Genomic DNA, 15,457 nt, shown 5'->3' on the forward strand with positions numbered 1-15,457 from the left:
TGACCTCCTTTGAGTGAGCCATGTTTTATGAGGCCGGGAGCCGTTTGCATCCAGAAAACTTCATTTCCTGGGCACAGTGATTTGATTTAGAGCTTGGAGAGCAGCCTGCAATTATCCTGAGGGTTAGAGCAAGCAGGAGGGCTGCAGAGAATTACACCGGGGAGGGAGGGGGGGAAGCCTTCCAGGCCAGCCCTAATATCCTAGAAAGAGAGGCAACGTTCTCTCACCACAAGGAAGGTGAGGTGGACACATGAGTGAGGGGGCAGGGCCGGACCGAGCCATTCCGGCGCCCCAGGAAGACAGTTTAATTGCGCACGAGGTTGGGGGAGGGCGCATGCGCGGCCCCGCCCCCACATCGGTGCGAGGGGGACAGGGCATGCGTGGCCCCGCCCTTGCCTGGCACGTGGGGGAGGATGCGCGGAGCTGGCGGCGGCAGGAAGCACGTGCCCGGCCTGGCTACCACCGCTGGCACGCAACACGGGGCCGCCCAGGGCGGGCCGAGCCTGGCCATGAAGAGCCCCGCGACCACGGGGGGAAGGGCGCTGCTGGCCGGCGCTGCGGGGGTTAACGCGGCCCCCGCTGGGAGCTGCTGCAGCCCGCGATCTGGGAGCTGGCCGCACAGCGCCTGATGGCAGCTATAAGGGGCGCTGCATGCCCCTTACAGCTGCCATCAGGCGTCCCCCATAGGTTGGCGCCCCGGGCAGCTGCCCGGCTAGCCCATGCCTTAATCCAGCCCTGCCAGGGGGCATTCTGGTACCTCAGCACTGCGCTGAACCGGGGCCCAAATCAAAGCAGATAGGACCTGGCCCAACTCAACAGGAGGCCTTGAGCAAGACATTGGTTCTAGGGGGCCAGTGCAGGAGCGACTGACCCGAGAGGTTTGCATTGGAAGAATCCGCACGGCCCTTCCCCTCCTGAGCCCCGTCGGCTTGGCAACGCCTCAGCACCCTGGCTCGGTGGGCAGCCCGCCTCCCAGAGGACCAACGGCCACGATGCCAAGTCAGCTCCCAAGAATCCGCTCCCTCATCGGCAGCCCCCGAAGAGAGGCCGAGGCCAAAGCAAGTTGCAGAAGCGGTCGTCTCCTCAGGCTCCTGAGGGCCGCCCTCTCCCATGTCCCCTCAAGCCACGGCAGCGGTGCATGGGCAAGGCTGTGTGGAAGAGGCAGGGCCTCAGGCGGAAGAGAAGCGAAGGCCCCCCCCACACACACACTCAGTGTTGCCTGGAGCTCGCCCTGCCAGGCCCTCACCTTTCCAGGCAGCCCTAAGAGCTGCCCCGAGTGCTCCAGCAGCAATGTAAAGGGCCCCATCTCCATGATGCCGACTGTGCTCTAGAGCAGCGTTTCTCCACCTTTTCTTATCAAATACCCTTTAAAAAAAATGGAGACGTACCCCCAGTGCCTACAGTTTTCAGACACACAGGATTTTTTTTCTACCATCGCAACACATTTGTTTAAACAACTTAATTGTGGCCAGGCGGGCGATGAAATGTTTGGGTGTAAAAAGTACAAAACCAACAAAACGCTGTCAAACTTACCACAAAAATTCAGTTTTCTCCAAATTTCAGTTGTGTTGACGTACCCCTAAGGGGACTCGTCCCACCGGTTGAGAAGCACTGCTCTAGAGCAGTTGCTGTGGCTTGGATATCGCACGGGTGCCCGAGGGAGCGTGACCGCGAGGGCCCATTTTATAGATACAAAACCACTCAAACGCCCTCAGATGGGGGATGCGGTTTTCCGCTTCCTGGGCTCTCGCACGCCAGTGATGCTGCAGCACTCTCATGCCCAGCCCTCCTGCTCTAGTAGGGATGCAGAGGAATCTCTTTGCCTCCACCCCTAGGCCGAGAGAAGAGAGATAAAGAGAACAGGCTCGTAGCCATGAATCAGAGGCTAACTGTGCCTCCTGCCCAGCAGGGCCATGGAGCCGCCTGCTGATCCCCAGCATGGCTCCCGTGCAAAGAGGGGGGACAGGACGATGGGCGTCTCTCCCAAAGTTTCCTGGGGATCCTGCACCAAGGAGGAGGGCAGGAGCACCCCCTGGCAGGCCCACAGTTCTCTAGACCCACCAGCTATTCCCCAGGCGGTGGGAGGAAGGGGGCAGGGAGAGCCCAAGGTGCCGAAGGCCTGTAGGAGTTGTAGAAAATGCCTGGGGGTAGAGGACTGAGGTTGCCCATGTGAAACTGACGAGACCATGGTCCAGAGGCAAGGCCTAGGAGCGGAGGCCCAGATCCACTCCTGAGTAACTGCTGCTGGCTTCCTTTTGCCCACACAGCCAGTCCTAAGGAGGGTGAACACTACTGACAATGACAGCACCTCCACCATGCTAGCAACAGAGCCCCACAGCCGCTCTCGAAAGAGCAGCAGCCTCCAACACTTGAGAATAGGATCTAATCCCACTTGGACGCTGTTACTCAGGGCAGGCGGGGCTGGGGGGGAAATTACCTCCTAGCCACAGCGCAGGCCGGCTTGGGAGATTGATATGCCAGAAACCGCAAGCAAGCCTGTGAGATCACAGCTGAGACGTGGCCCCGTTCTGCAGCCAGCTCCTTTGCCGTTGACTTACTGCATCTAGGTTCAGTAAAACAGGATGAGCCAGATCACGCTGCTTGCCTCACTCACCCAGTGCTGCTGATGACAATGGGAAGATCTCTGCCAGCACTTGGTGCCCGATTTTGATCTCAGTAGAAGAGCAGCACCCGAGAGATGCTCTCAGAGCCCCGGAGGAATTGGCCCGTGGTTCTAAGGGTCGGGGCAAGCATAAGGAACTCTGTTCTCACTCTTACAGAGGGCGCAGGTAGCTAGCCGGACCCACAGGCCGGCCAGGGTAAGTTCTGCTCAGCCCTGTGTGTCAGAGATGCCCCGTGCCTGCCAAGAGAGAAAAATGGAGACCCCAGGCACGTTCTGGTGCAGACAGAAGCCGCGGCAGGGCTAGGAAACAGGGGCTTTCTGAATTCAACTTGGAGCTTTCACGTTGTGGTCCTCACTGGACTGCAGAAAGGGTCACTTCTCCTGCCGAACGCTCAGCCGCGCCCTCATTTCAAGGAGGGGAAATATTTCCCACACTAGACACTGACGGACAGCCCTTGCCCCGCAAGCTGATCGTTACTTTAAAAAACTCTCCTACGTTGCACTTACCTCGCTTTCCTTAGCACGCCGGGTCCTGCAAGTCAGTGAGTATGTAGGTCAATCAATAGAGAGTATAGGTGCATTGGGGATGCGCTCTTCTGATGGCAGATCATGCCTCTGCGGCTGAACACTTTTGGACTTGAAAAAAAGACTTCCGACTCAAGAAAAAGCCATTAGCACAGCAGACTGGGCCTTGTTGAAACTGGGAGGGGAAAAACCCCACTCGTGCCGCATTGCTTTAGTGCCAGCGATTTAAAGACAGACACATCCTCTTCTTTAAGTTGAAGAGACTAAGTGCGTTGCTGAACAAAATACACATCCCCATTCCCGCTACGTCTTGGCTTGTTTGCTCTGCCAGCAGCAAATCTGCACCCAAGTGGTACATTGCTGTGCTCCAGCTGCTGTTTGCTGCAGAAAAGCCGGCTCAGACAGGGTCCGTGGGATTCCCCTGGCCTCAGGGAAATCTGCCGGTGGCCTACAGGCCAAAGAGCAGCGGTATGTGATCACCCGCTCCAGAGCAGAGAGTATGGCCGGCTATTTCCAGCTGCTGGAACAACCCGATGGGAGCCACTGGCAGCAAGATAAAATCAGAGCAGCCTTCAAGCTGCTCTAACTTACAAAGGAGATTAAACGGGCACCTGGTCAGCCCTAGAACTGAGCAGCCGCAGACTTGTACATCCACTTTGCTTCCCGTCCCACTTCATCAGCGGGGCCAGGCTGATCCTACGACAAGCAGGCGTGCCACGTTTTACAAAAGGAAGGGTGTCCTGGCCCAGTGGGGGAGTGACACTTTCCCCTTTTACGCCAGAGGGGGCGGCATTTCAAAAGCAGCCGAAAGGGCCTTTCAAAGCAGGACAGGCAGCAATTCAAATGACCACTAGCGATGGGGAGAAACTTTGCACTGAGTTACTTTATGTGGCATTGAGCGTTCACTGCTTGCAGAAGGCCAATTAGGACGAGGATACCATAGCACAACATTTTTCAGGGAGGTGAGGAAGAAGGGGACAGACCCGCAATCGGGGGTGATGGATTGGGACTACTTTAACGACTCTAGGCAGATGTGCAAAGCCGTTTGGAGCAGAGATACATTTGCTTTAATGGATGCCGCGGCTCAATAGGAAGTTATGGCCAGGAAAGTGACTCCGTAAATTGAAAACGTCTCAATGTTCTGTATTTATTCTCCTTCAATGACGCCCAGATCAAATTTGCACGGTTTGCAAGTCGATACAAGCTTTTGCTAACTGTCAGCATGGTCAGACTCAGCACTGCCTGCAACAGTGGCGGGAGGAAAAAAAAAAATCAAGCAGAGTTCTTGCTCTTCATACTCTACACAAACCTTGCAAAACCAGGTGCTGACCTCATATGCATTTTACCATCAAGCAACCTATTCCTTTAGTCCACCACTTTTTATTTCAATGGGAGGCAGGGTGAAGCACTGGGATGGGTTCCCGAGGGAGATGGTGGGGTCTCCATCCCTAGAGGGTTTTAATTCCCGGCTTGCCAAAGCCCTGGCTGAGATGATTGAGTTGGGGTTAGTCCTGCTTTGGGCAGGGGGTTGGATTCGATGACCTCCTGGGAACTCTTCCAACCTTCTGAGTCTATGATGGCCCATCCCAAGTTCTTAGACTTGGGACCAGGTCTTGGCTCATTATTTAAAGCACAGCTGTGCTCCTCTATCCCCCAAGCAGTGATGCTTCCTTAGTGATTCTGGCGACAACAACCCCGGAGCCTAAGTCAGAGAGGTATTAGCTCTCAATCGGCAAAGCACGTCAATGAAGCACGTGCCCCACCAAAGTCAAACAGAGTTCAGCACCTGTTCTAAGGGCTTTGCCGAACAGAGACTGACTTTTTAATTGGGCCGGGCACTAGATCTAGAGCTCACTGACATTCACGCGAGCCCTTCCCCCAATGAACCTGTATGGCCAACAACATTTGTAGTCCGATCTCATTTTGCAGCTGACCTAAAATACTAGGACAGTTTCCCTCCATTTTCATCTCCAACAAGATCCCCCCTGCCTAGATTAACCAGGAACCATTCTGATCATAAGAGAGCCTAGCCAGACGGGCAACATTTGGAAGAAAGTCAAAGTAAAAAACTACCAAAAGGAAAAAAAAAAATCACAACCGACCAGATTTTGATCTGTCACGCCCAGGTGAAACCCAGATCCACATCTGGCCCTGCATCTGCAACCACCAAGGCACTTTATTAAGCCCAACTTGTCTCTACAAAGTCTACTTTTGCTCTTACGGAAGGAGAGCTTTTTGATTAGAGTTTGGATCTGCATTGGGGGGCGGGGTCACAAGCTACAATCTATCCTCAGCGCTAGAGAACCTTCCTGGGCAACTTCTCTGGTTCCTCCGTTTCCCCATTCATAAAAATCAGAATAGTAATATTTACCCATCACAAAGCCAATTCATTAATATTTATTTACATATAGTGCCCAGCACCTAGAAGACACTGCTCCTGCCTCAGGATGCCTACAGGCCATGAACCCAGTTAATAATTAATAATAATAATTAATAATAACGGCACCCATCCGTCCCCCTGTTGCCTGCATTTGCGTTAGGCCAGGCTACTGAATTGCTGGACGCCCACCAGTCTGCTTGGTAGGGATAGCCCAGTGGATAGAAAAGCTCTAGTAAAGACCCGCTAAATCAAACTCAGAGGGCTATTCTGGCTGGTGCCGGTACTCCTGGCAGTCACGAGGAGTAAGGGAAGCCAATGGGAGCATTTGCTCCTGGTGGTCTCCCTCTGTGAAGACGGCACCAAGCTCGGCTAAGGTAGCTGGAGTTATATAGCTTACTCAATCTTCCCAGTCTAGCATGGACCTAGCCTAAGAGCGGTTAGGAGCAAGTGGCGTTCACCAGAACTGGAAGGAGGTGGGGAAAGGGCATTGTTTATAAGCAGGAAGTGATGCTGAAGGAAGTGAGCAGGAAGGGGCGGTGATAGAAATTGGTATGGGTATAGCAGTTTAAGCAGGCCCCAACTGGAGAACAGGGCCCCGCTGTGCATGCCCATAGCAAGGGAGTCCCCTGCCCTTAACAGCTTGCAAACAAAAGGCACAGAATGTCAGACCCCCACTCAGAAAACCACGGCGGGGAGACACGACTGGCCAGATTCCCCGGAGATCAGCCCCTGGCGCATACAAATCCCCTCTAAGTATCACAGCAAGATTGGAGCACTTGAAATCCTAGCCTCCTACACCCCTAGGTCACCCATCTACGCCGTGAGAGAGCCAGGAACTGAACCTGGGTTTTGTGAGTCCAAATCCAGCGCCAAGCCACTAGGCCGCCTTTCCCCACAGGAGTACTACGGAGAGGTCAATTTTCTAGTTCCTCAATACAGACTGGAGCCCCGACTTTATTCCACAAGCCTCCCCAGAACTTAGCCACCCCGGGACAGCAGGGGCGAGCCGTGTCTGTTTTCAGCTCACTTCTTTTCCCTCCTCACAGACTGCCACTAATCTCAATATTAGATAAACTCAAGTCGACATCACCCAAGCCTTGGCGAACCCCCGCCCAGCCCACGAAGCACAGTTCCAGGCTCCCTCGCCAATGCGTTCACTAATTCAATGAGCCGTCTGCCTGCTAAATTAGCCCAGTCGCTGGCTTGCCAGAATCATCTAACTGGCCTAATTGGAACAAAGCAGCATCAGGGCTGCCTTTTGAAAACGGATTACAGCGGCAAAGCACAGCACACGGACTGGCCCCGCGGACCCCGCAGGGCGTAGCCCGTGGTGAGCTCATCCCTGGGCAGTGGCGACAGCGTGGTTGCTGACCCGGCTGCTGAGAAGGAATTTGCCCGAGCTGGAGCGTGGGGCTTGGTGGGTCGATGCACTCGCCCGAGTAGCAGCCAGGCCCTCGTTTTGGCCGGAGGAAGACGAACATGAGGCTCGTGGCTGGAATGCAAGGAGTTGGCGCTACTGGAGAGGTGTGCACACGACAAACACAGGCCAGCTTTACAACCAAATACGCTCGTCCTGCTGCTGTTGCAGTCCTGGGGCTGCCCTATATGGGCCGATGGCCAGGGCTGTCCCTGCTGGGACATGAGGACTGGGGCAACCCCCACCCAGCGCCCCATGTGCAGGGCTAGGGCAGCGCCCCTCGTGCAGGCCCCACCCTGCCCTGCCTCTGCTCCACCCACTGCCCCTTCCCCAAGCCCCGCCCCTTCCCCAAGCCCCGCCCCTTCCCCAAGCCCTGCCCTGCCTCTGTTCCACCCACTGCCCCTTCCCCAAGCCCCGCCCCTTCCCCAAGCCCCGCCCCTTCCCCAAGCCCCGCCCTGCCTCTGTTCCACCCACGCCCCCTTCCCCAAGCCCCGCCCTCACCTCTTCCCCAAGCCACACCCTTCCATGCCTCTACTCCACCCACTCCCCCTTCTGCAAGCCCCTCCCCCTCACCTCTTCCCTAAGCCCTGCCCCTGTTCCACCCCCTAGCCTGCTCCCCCAAGCAACAGAGCCCTGGGAGATTACAGGGCTTGGCATGGGGAGCAGCAGGAGTCATTCCCTTTCCCACACTCACCACGGGGCAGGGAGCCAGAGTGGCCCGGCAGCCCGCTCCACCTCGCCCCACCGGGCTGCCCTCCCAACCCGCTGTGCCCCACTTCTCCACAGCAGCAGGAAGCAAAGTGCCTTAGGGCTGGGGCGCTCTACTTCTGCTGCCGCGGAAAAGTGAAGCGCAGCTGGCCAGGGCGGAGGCTGCTCTGGCTGGTGACACTCTGGTTGAACTGAGGGCCTTCCTATGCTCAGTAGTGTGCAAATGGATAGTACGAGGCTGTCCCTCATTTGAATAGTTAACGGTTTTCACCTCTTTCCATCACACTGTCCCTTCTGCTCCCAATAGATTTTTTTTTTTTTGCTCTCCTCCAAACAGCCCGCATGCGGCATGGCGCCCAGAAGTAAGTTAACACAATAATCCAGGTGTCACAATACCACAATCAGGTATTGGCAATACCTCCAACTTTGTGACGCCTGCAAATTTTATTAGCACTTATTGTACCCAGGTTACGAAAGAGCCTGTTAAATAAGACAAATTTAGGAGCTCCACTAGCAACCTCCCCCCAGCCTGACAGTTCAGCTTTCAGCACAGCCTGTTGTCAGCAAGGGTATGTCTAGACTGCATCCCTCTGTCGGCAGAGGGATGCAGATTAGGCAGGTCGACATTGCAAATGAGGCAGGGATTTAAATATCCCGTGCCTAATTTGCATTAAAATGGCCGCCGTGTTTTGCCGACTCGGCACTTTGTCGGCAAAAAGAGGCAGTCTAGAGGGGGATCTGTCAAGAAAGAAAGCCTTTTTCGACAGATCCCGTATGCTTCCCGCAAGGAGGTTTACAGGATCTGTCGAAAAAGGCTCTCTCTCTCGACAGAGCGCCCTCTAGACTGCCTCTTTTTGCCGACAAAGTGCCGAGTTGGCGGCCATTTTTATGCAAACTAGGCACGGGATATTTAAATCCCTGCCTCATTTGTAATGTCGACCTGCCTAATCTGCATCCCTCTGCCGACATAGGGATGCAGTCTAGACATACCCCAAAGTACCGGAAGAAGTGCCACTGAAGTCCATGTGACAAGCACATGCTAAGGTGTTTTGCTGAACTGGGGCGACAGCTAGGGACGATGATGGAGAATGGTGTTACTAGTTAGCTTCTTTCCACTTCCCTATCTAAAACCACACTGACATTTACGGCTGCCATAACACGCTGCAAGCTCAGACCCGAATCGTTGTTCACTTCCACCCCTACCACGAGATTTGTCAAGGGCACTCGGCACATTGGATGCGGATCTCCTTTGAAATCTTAGCCTTGTGTGTCACTTAGGCGCACCGGAGATCTGAGCACTTTGGAAAATCTGATCCCAAGTTCTTTTGAATGTTGGACCATTGGCTTCTTTCAGCAGCACAGGTTGGCAGGTTTAGCCCTCCCCCAGGACGGCATGTGTTTCTAATTATTTTCCCGTGATCTAGCAGGCGGCACTTTACCAAGCTGAATCTGTTTCAATTATTTTCTGTCTGTAATCCTTCTCCGTCCCTTTCCCGCACTTCTCTCTCGGCAGTGGTATCTGCAACTCCTCTCAATTTAGGATCATCTATTTATTAGCATGTCTGGCCCCTGACCCAACATACCAATTCCAGGCCAATTGGCCTATATGAACACATTTTTAGAAAGGATGCAGTGTGCACCCACCTGCAGAAACAGTAAATCACTCCAAGCTTTAGGCTTCCAATTCCAGAAATTGCTCTGCCTTTTCCTACTGCTGAAATGTTATCTTCCCTCTATCACTTATGTTTTATTACACACATGCTTGGCATTTTATTTTAAGGCTTTTTTTTTTTGGCAGGATCTATATTTGCATGCAGCTGAACATGTCCTCAAAAATAAATCTTGTTTTTATGAACAAGTTTACGGTCCATAAATGATTTTACACAGTTGAGGTTTCCAATATGCCTATGAGGTTAAGTAGGGCTGTGTGTGCTGTCGGATGTTTGGGTCAACTGATGTGCCGTTTTATAAACAAGACTAAAGATGAGATAGCCAGAAAAAAACCTCTAATTTAGAAGAGATAAAATTGTGAACGTTGTCTTTGAACTGAGCTTCTCGGCCCAGCTAGTATATCTCGGTCATTTCACCCCCAGCCACCAGGGAGCACAGAAAACCATTCTGCTACAACAGACCTGATTTTGGATTGGATCCTCTATCATGGACCTCTGGGGACAAGGTCAGCACACGGGGAGGTCAGGCTGTGCATGCACAGGACCCAGTAATACACAAGACAGAAAACATAATATAGTAACATTTAAAACAGTACAACGATAGCTAATATTCTAGGACGCTATCTGCTAAATTCATCTCTCTCTGCTTCAGCAACTGACTGTACAGACATTGCAGATCTTGATACATTTGGAGCAAGTTAGTCCAAGATATGCAAACATGGGATTTCCATATACTCTCCTCATATATATTTGGAGAGCTGTCTGACTGATTGCTGGCTGATTTTGCCTAGCATCCCATCAGTTTGTGTTGTATGACGGGATTGAGTGAGGTTGGTTGGCAGAGGTCAAGATGCTATTCATTGCATTAATTTTGGTCATGTTTCAGGGACACCAAGAGCTTTGGCTAAACTCCCCTTTTTGTCGGGGCTTAAATCTAGAGCAGTTTCTCTCAACCTTTTATTATAAAGTACCCCTTAAAAAAAGCGTAAGTACTCCCAATACCTAGTTTTGCTTTGCTTTCCGACTTGAGCAGGGTAGGCTGTCCCAAGGAGAGGGACATTGGTGACACTTCATCCTTTGGGGCCATTGTGCGCTATGGCCCTCTTAGATTGAGCTAGCTAAGCATGGTTGAGCTGGGCCAATACTTTGATGGGAGAGCTCGTGGATGCACTGGGCATTCTGCCTGGGTGCCGATCCAGCCCCGGCGGTGGCAAGCCAACTGGGCTGCAGAAGGGGACGTCTTTCCTACGTGCTATAAACTGCAGATCTACCAATCTGTGGGCCTCCAAAGTCCCCTGACATTTCACAATAGTTTGGCCAACACATCATAGAATCATAGACTCCCAGGGCTGGAAGAGACCTCAGAAGGCCATGAAGTCCAGCCCCCTGCCCAAGGCAGGACCAGACCCAATTAAATCAACCCAGCCAGGGCTTTGTCAAGCTGGGACTTAAACACCTCTAGGGATGGAGACTCCACCAGCTGCCTAGATAACCCATTCCAGTGCTTCCCCACCCTCCTAGGGAAATAGTTTTTCCTAATATCCAACCTGGACCTCTCCCACCACAACTTGAGCCCATTGCTCCTTGTTCTGCCATCTGTCACTACTGAGAACAGACCTTTCTCCATCCTCATTGGAACCTCCCTGCAGGAAGTTGAAGGCTGCTATCAAATCCCCCCTCACTCTTCACTTCTGCAGACTAAACAAACCCAACTGCCTCAGTCTCTCCTCATAAGTCATATGCTCCAGCCCCCTAATCATTTTGGTTGCCCTCCGCTGGACCCTCTCCAGTGCGTCCGCATCCTTTTTGTAGTGGGGGGCCCAGAACTGAACACAACACTCCAGATGTGGCCTCACCAGAGCCGAGTAAAGAGGAATAATCACATCCCTGGAACAACTGGCAATGCTCCTCTTAATGCAGCCTAGTATGCTATTAGCCTTCTTGGCTACAAGGTCACACTGTTGACTCATCTCCAGCTTCTCATCCACTGTAACCCCCAGGTCCTTTTCTACAGAACTGCTACTTAGCCATTCAGACCCCAGCCTGTAACAATGCTTGGGATTCTTCCGTCCCAAGTGCAGGACTCTGCACTTGTCCTTGTTGAACCTCATCAGATTTCTTGTGGCCCAATCCTCCAATTTGTCTAAGTCGCTCTGGACTCAATCCCGGGCACATCCCAGCTCTGATATCTGCATTCTGCCTCCCTGCGCACAACGCCTGCCACAGCAAACAAGGCAATAGTCACGTCCTGCTGCAAACCGGCAGGTAATGCTGTTGTGGGCAGTCGTGTTCCCTCCCAGAAGTGGCTGCATTTCAGCAATGGATAAAACTCGCCACACCCGGGAAAGCCTAAATGACTGGGCAGCAAGAACTGCTGAGTTATCAATCACAGCTCTCATGCCGATTCACTGATCTTGGGTGAGTGACAATCACTCTGCATCAATCCTGTGTCACAAAACGGCTCCTCCTCCAGGGGCTAGTAAGATGGTTACAGCTATTAAAAGACACTGAGGCAGGTGCTAGGCATCATAAAGCCGTTGCCATCTAGCAGGCTGGCATTGGGCATGATACTGCTCCCCACCAGCTAGAATTTCGGGCTGGTCGGGAACAGAACTCTGGCTCTGGAGTCACAGACCCCTACAGCTTGAGCGAAAGGAGAATCTCCACTAACCTGTTAGCAGGGGCTATGACACACAGGAGGAGTCCGAATTCCATCCACCTGAGCGTGCTGCTCCTCCTGCTGGAACTGCAACAGGAGGGTAATTTCAATGAGAAACACGCTTCTGACCAATACCCTCTCCACATCCCTGTGGGGTCCAAGCGAGGCAAGCGGCCGATTCTCTCACCCCCTCCTTTGGCTTTTAGGTGCTGAGCTGTCTCGTGGGGCCGGCTCGGAAGGCTTGAGCCGCAGGCTGGGTCATTGGTGAAGGGCCCTACCACGATTTCACGGCCAAGCAGAGCTGACCTCCCCGGGCAGCCGTCTCATGTGTCCATTCTTACCTTCAGGAGCCCCACCCAGACTTTGCAGCCCCCCAGAATGGGTTGCTTCAATCAGTCAACAAAAAGTGAGATTTGGCAGAGGCTGGCACAGGCTGTCAGCTCAGAGCAAGTTTTCCTCTAAGGAAAAGTTTTCCGCTAAGTTTTCCGCTAAGGCCTGACCTCCGGCGTACCATCACCACCCCACTGCACCCCACACTAAACCCAACACCACAACAAGACTCTTCCCCCTGCCCACACAGGAAACTAGACTGTTCTCTGCCTGTGGCACACAATAGGAGCGACTACAGTGCACCAACGCCCCGGCTCTGGCAGCATCATGACACACAACCCTTGCATAGCTGTTTTCATCAGAGAAGAGCAACGTGCTAAATGAGGGGGCAAGCTCTGTAATCTTCAGATGGGGAAAGTGAGGCAGAGAGAGGGGAAGTGCCCAGGGTCCCTCGCCTGTCCCCCAAGTTTCCATCTGGTGTTCCAGCCACAAGACAAAGTGGTTAAGATAGGAGTCATGATGCATCTCTTACAAAATACCTTCAAAAAGTCAGATACCAACAAATCAGTGAGTCTCCCAGCTGGAATCTCAGCTGGGCAGAGGGAGGGAACTAAACGGGAATTGTGCCTTTCAATACCGGAAGCCAGGGGTCTGGTTTATCGGACTGCCCGGCTTTCAGCTCCAAGCACATCCAGTGCCTGGAGGACCAGGCCAGTCCCAGCTGCTCGTGCTTCCATGTACAATGCTGTCACTCGAACACAGCCCAGTTGGGATGTGCCGGATCAGAGATGCCTTTGTGAAGAGATGGTGCCTTATGATGTGGCATCGAACGCCGGCTCCTGGCTCAAACCCACGGCTGGCTCAGCTCCTCAGCCAGCGCAGATCTAAGCTCTGCGGACCTCAGGGGAGCTCTGTCTGTTTACAGCAGTGGGGACTCCGGCCCAGGGATGTGGGGCAGGGGGCAGGCCCGGTGTGGGGCACAGAACAGTTTGTGAAAGGTGACCTGGCTCCGCACTGGACTAGCTACTCCCCTGCAGCTGCCGTTTCGTCTGGCGCCCGCACGCCCTTTCCTCCCCAACTCTCAGACTTGGCCCACACACGAGCACGGCCCCACTCCCTCGCAGCCTGAGCGCAGCCAGCCTCCTTGGCCCAGCACGGCCTGTCGCTGCAGGAGCTGGGTCCAAATTCAGGCATCTCTGTGGAGGCAGCCTCATGCCCCACCCCCTGAGCCACTGCTGAGTCCTTCGCGAGCCTCCGGAGGACGGTTTCCTCCTCACCCAAGCCTCTGCCCTGCCCTTGGAAGTTTCCAGCCCTCACACAAACATACAGGGAGCTGTTTCTTGCCCGCGTAATTAACTGAGCCCTACTGAGCACTTGGCCTTGGTGGCAGACGCATGGCTTCCCCCCGGCTCCTGGGGTGTTGTATAAACTCTCAACTCTTTAGTCAGGCCTGAATTTGCCACCTTCCCACCTCACTGAATGCCCCCTGCTCCTGTGTTACGAGGCCCGGGCCCCATTCCTAGTCTCTCTCCTCAAGCCCATTTGCTTGTCTCACATCCCCCGCTCCTCTCCGGGTCTGTTCAGACGGGTTTCACCCCAGCCGATGTCATTTTACTGCAGTGTCCCCACTGTGCCTCACGCTGCAGAAGACACAGAATAAGGAGGCCGCTGCTTGAAGGAGCCAACAATCTAAGTGGCTGTCTGACACCCCCCTGCCACCTGGATCTTGAGCATCCATGGAGATGGGGAGACTAGAACAGACATTCCAGACAAAAGCAGCCGGGCCGAGCTACACATGATACCATTTTCTGCATTCCCTTCCATTCTGCCGGCAGGCTACCACTTGGTTCAACCGCCGCTTGTTTGCACAGTCGGCCCTGGAGGAATTTAAGCATTGACCAGGAAGCCTGTATTCTAGCACAGACAGCTGGACTTCACATCTGCGGCAGGATATTAGTGGGATGGGACCCAGCCTGACAACGTGCTAGGTGCCGTCCAGATGACTGCTGTGCGACATCCCAGCCCCTCGGCCTATAGCCCTCCCGCGTCAAAATCCGCCGCCTCCAGCCGGCCTTCAGCGGAGCTCTTAGAAAGCAAGGTTGCGCTGGAAGGGCGTGGGGGAAAAGCGAACGGCTCCGCAGTCACAGCGAGCCACGCCTGTGCCCCTCTCCGTCAGGCTGTCTGCGCACAGACACACACAGATCGGGGGCTGCAGTGACCGGGGAGCACCACACGCACGCCAACCCCAGCCGGAGCGAACGAAACACCTGGGAGCAAGCACGGAGCTGGCTGGCAAGGGGCTGCTTTATGGAAGCTGCTGCCCTGAGAATGCCAGTGATCCAAGGAGGGATCCATAGGAGGGGGAGGAGGGCACATGCAAGCTTTTCGGTGACAGCAAAAAGCAGGTCCCTCTGTATTGGGTGAGCCGCTGCATAGAGACAGAAGGCAGCATCTGCCCAACCCCCGTCCTGCTGTGATCAGACGAGTGCCGCAGGGTTACTCCTCGGTGGCTCCCGGCCCGGCAGAAGGGGTAGGGGTTAGCAGAAAGGACTTTGGCTGCATCTTTTCACACAGAGCGCGACTGTGAGAGCAGCTAGCGAGTGGAGGTTTGGCTTTCGATTCCGTGGGACTGGCCCCGTCTCGGGATGACTTCCCTCCCGCATCCAGAGGCGGGCAGGGCACTGCTGTGAAGAAGCTCACCGCCACAAGAGCCTGCAGCTGCTAACACTTGAACCCAGGCTCCTTGGATAGGGATGATCCAGTGTTGAGCGGTGCCTGACCTTAGCGAGGCAGCGCTAGGAGAACTGACTTCGCGAGCAGCTCTGGCTAGCACCCAGAGAAAGCTTCCTAGCCCCAGAGCAAGAGGAGTTGCTGGAGAAACAGCAAGATGCAGGTTCCTGAGGCATCCGCTGTTATAAGAAAATTCACACTAGAAAGCTAGATATCGAGCCTTACCTCTCCGGCATCAAAATCCCAGGCCTGTGCCTTGGTTTCCCCTCTTCCTGCTGGTGGTACGCAGCCTCCTGCAGGGGATGGGTGAGTCAGGTTCAGCCTTCCAACCAAACCTTGTAAGGGGTCTTCCCCCTTCCAGCCATCAGCAGAGTGCAGGTCTGGCCGTCGTCTTCCAGCCTCTTTGAGGCTCAAC

The 15,457-nt window shown here is 54.1% G+C and overlaps 1 protein-coding gene across 3 annotated transcripts in view; it reads right to left on the minus strand.

Annotated features, from left to right (window-relative positions):
- Window positions 1–15,457, minus strand: part of LOC102447096 (protein FAM163A) — a 59,862-nt gene that overhangs the window by 21,900 nt on the left and 22,505 nt on the right. Inside the window, exon 2 of one of the 3 annotated variants that reach the window (XM_025186597.3) lies at window positions 11,995–12,069. The exons of the other annotated variants lie outside the window; for them this stretch is intronic. The gene's annotated coding sequence lies outside the window, so the exon portion shown is untranslated. The remainder of the gene's footprint in view (window positions 1–11,994; window positions 12,070–15,457) is intronic. 3 annotated transcript variants of the gene reach the window in all.

Source organism: Pelodiscus sinensis, chromosome 9 (assembly GCF_052426305.1).
Source record: "Pelodiscus sinensis isolate ZL-2025 chromosome 9, ASM5242630v1, whole genome shotgun sequence".
NCBI lineage: Eukaryota > Metazoa > Chordata > Testudines > Trionychidae > Pelodiscus > Pelodiscus sinensis.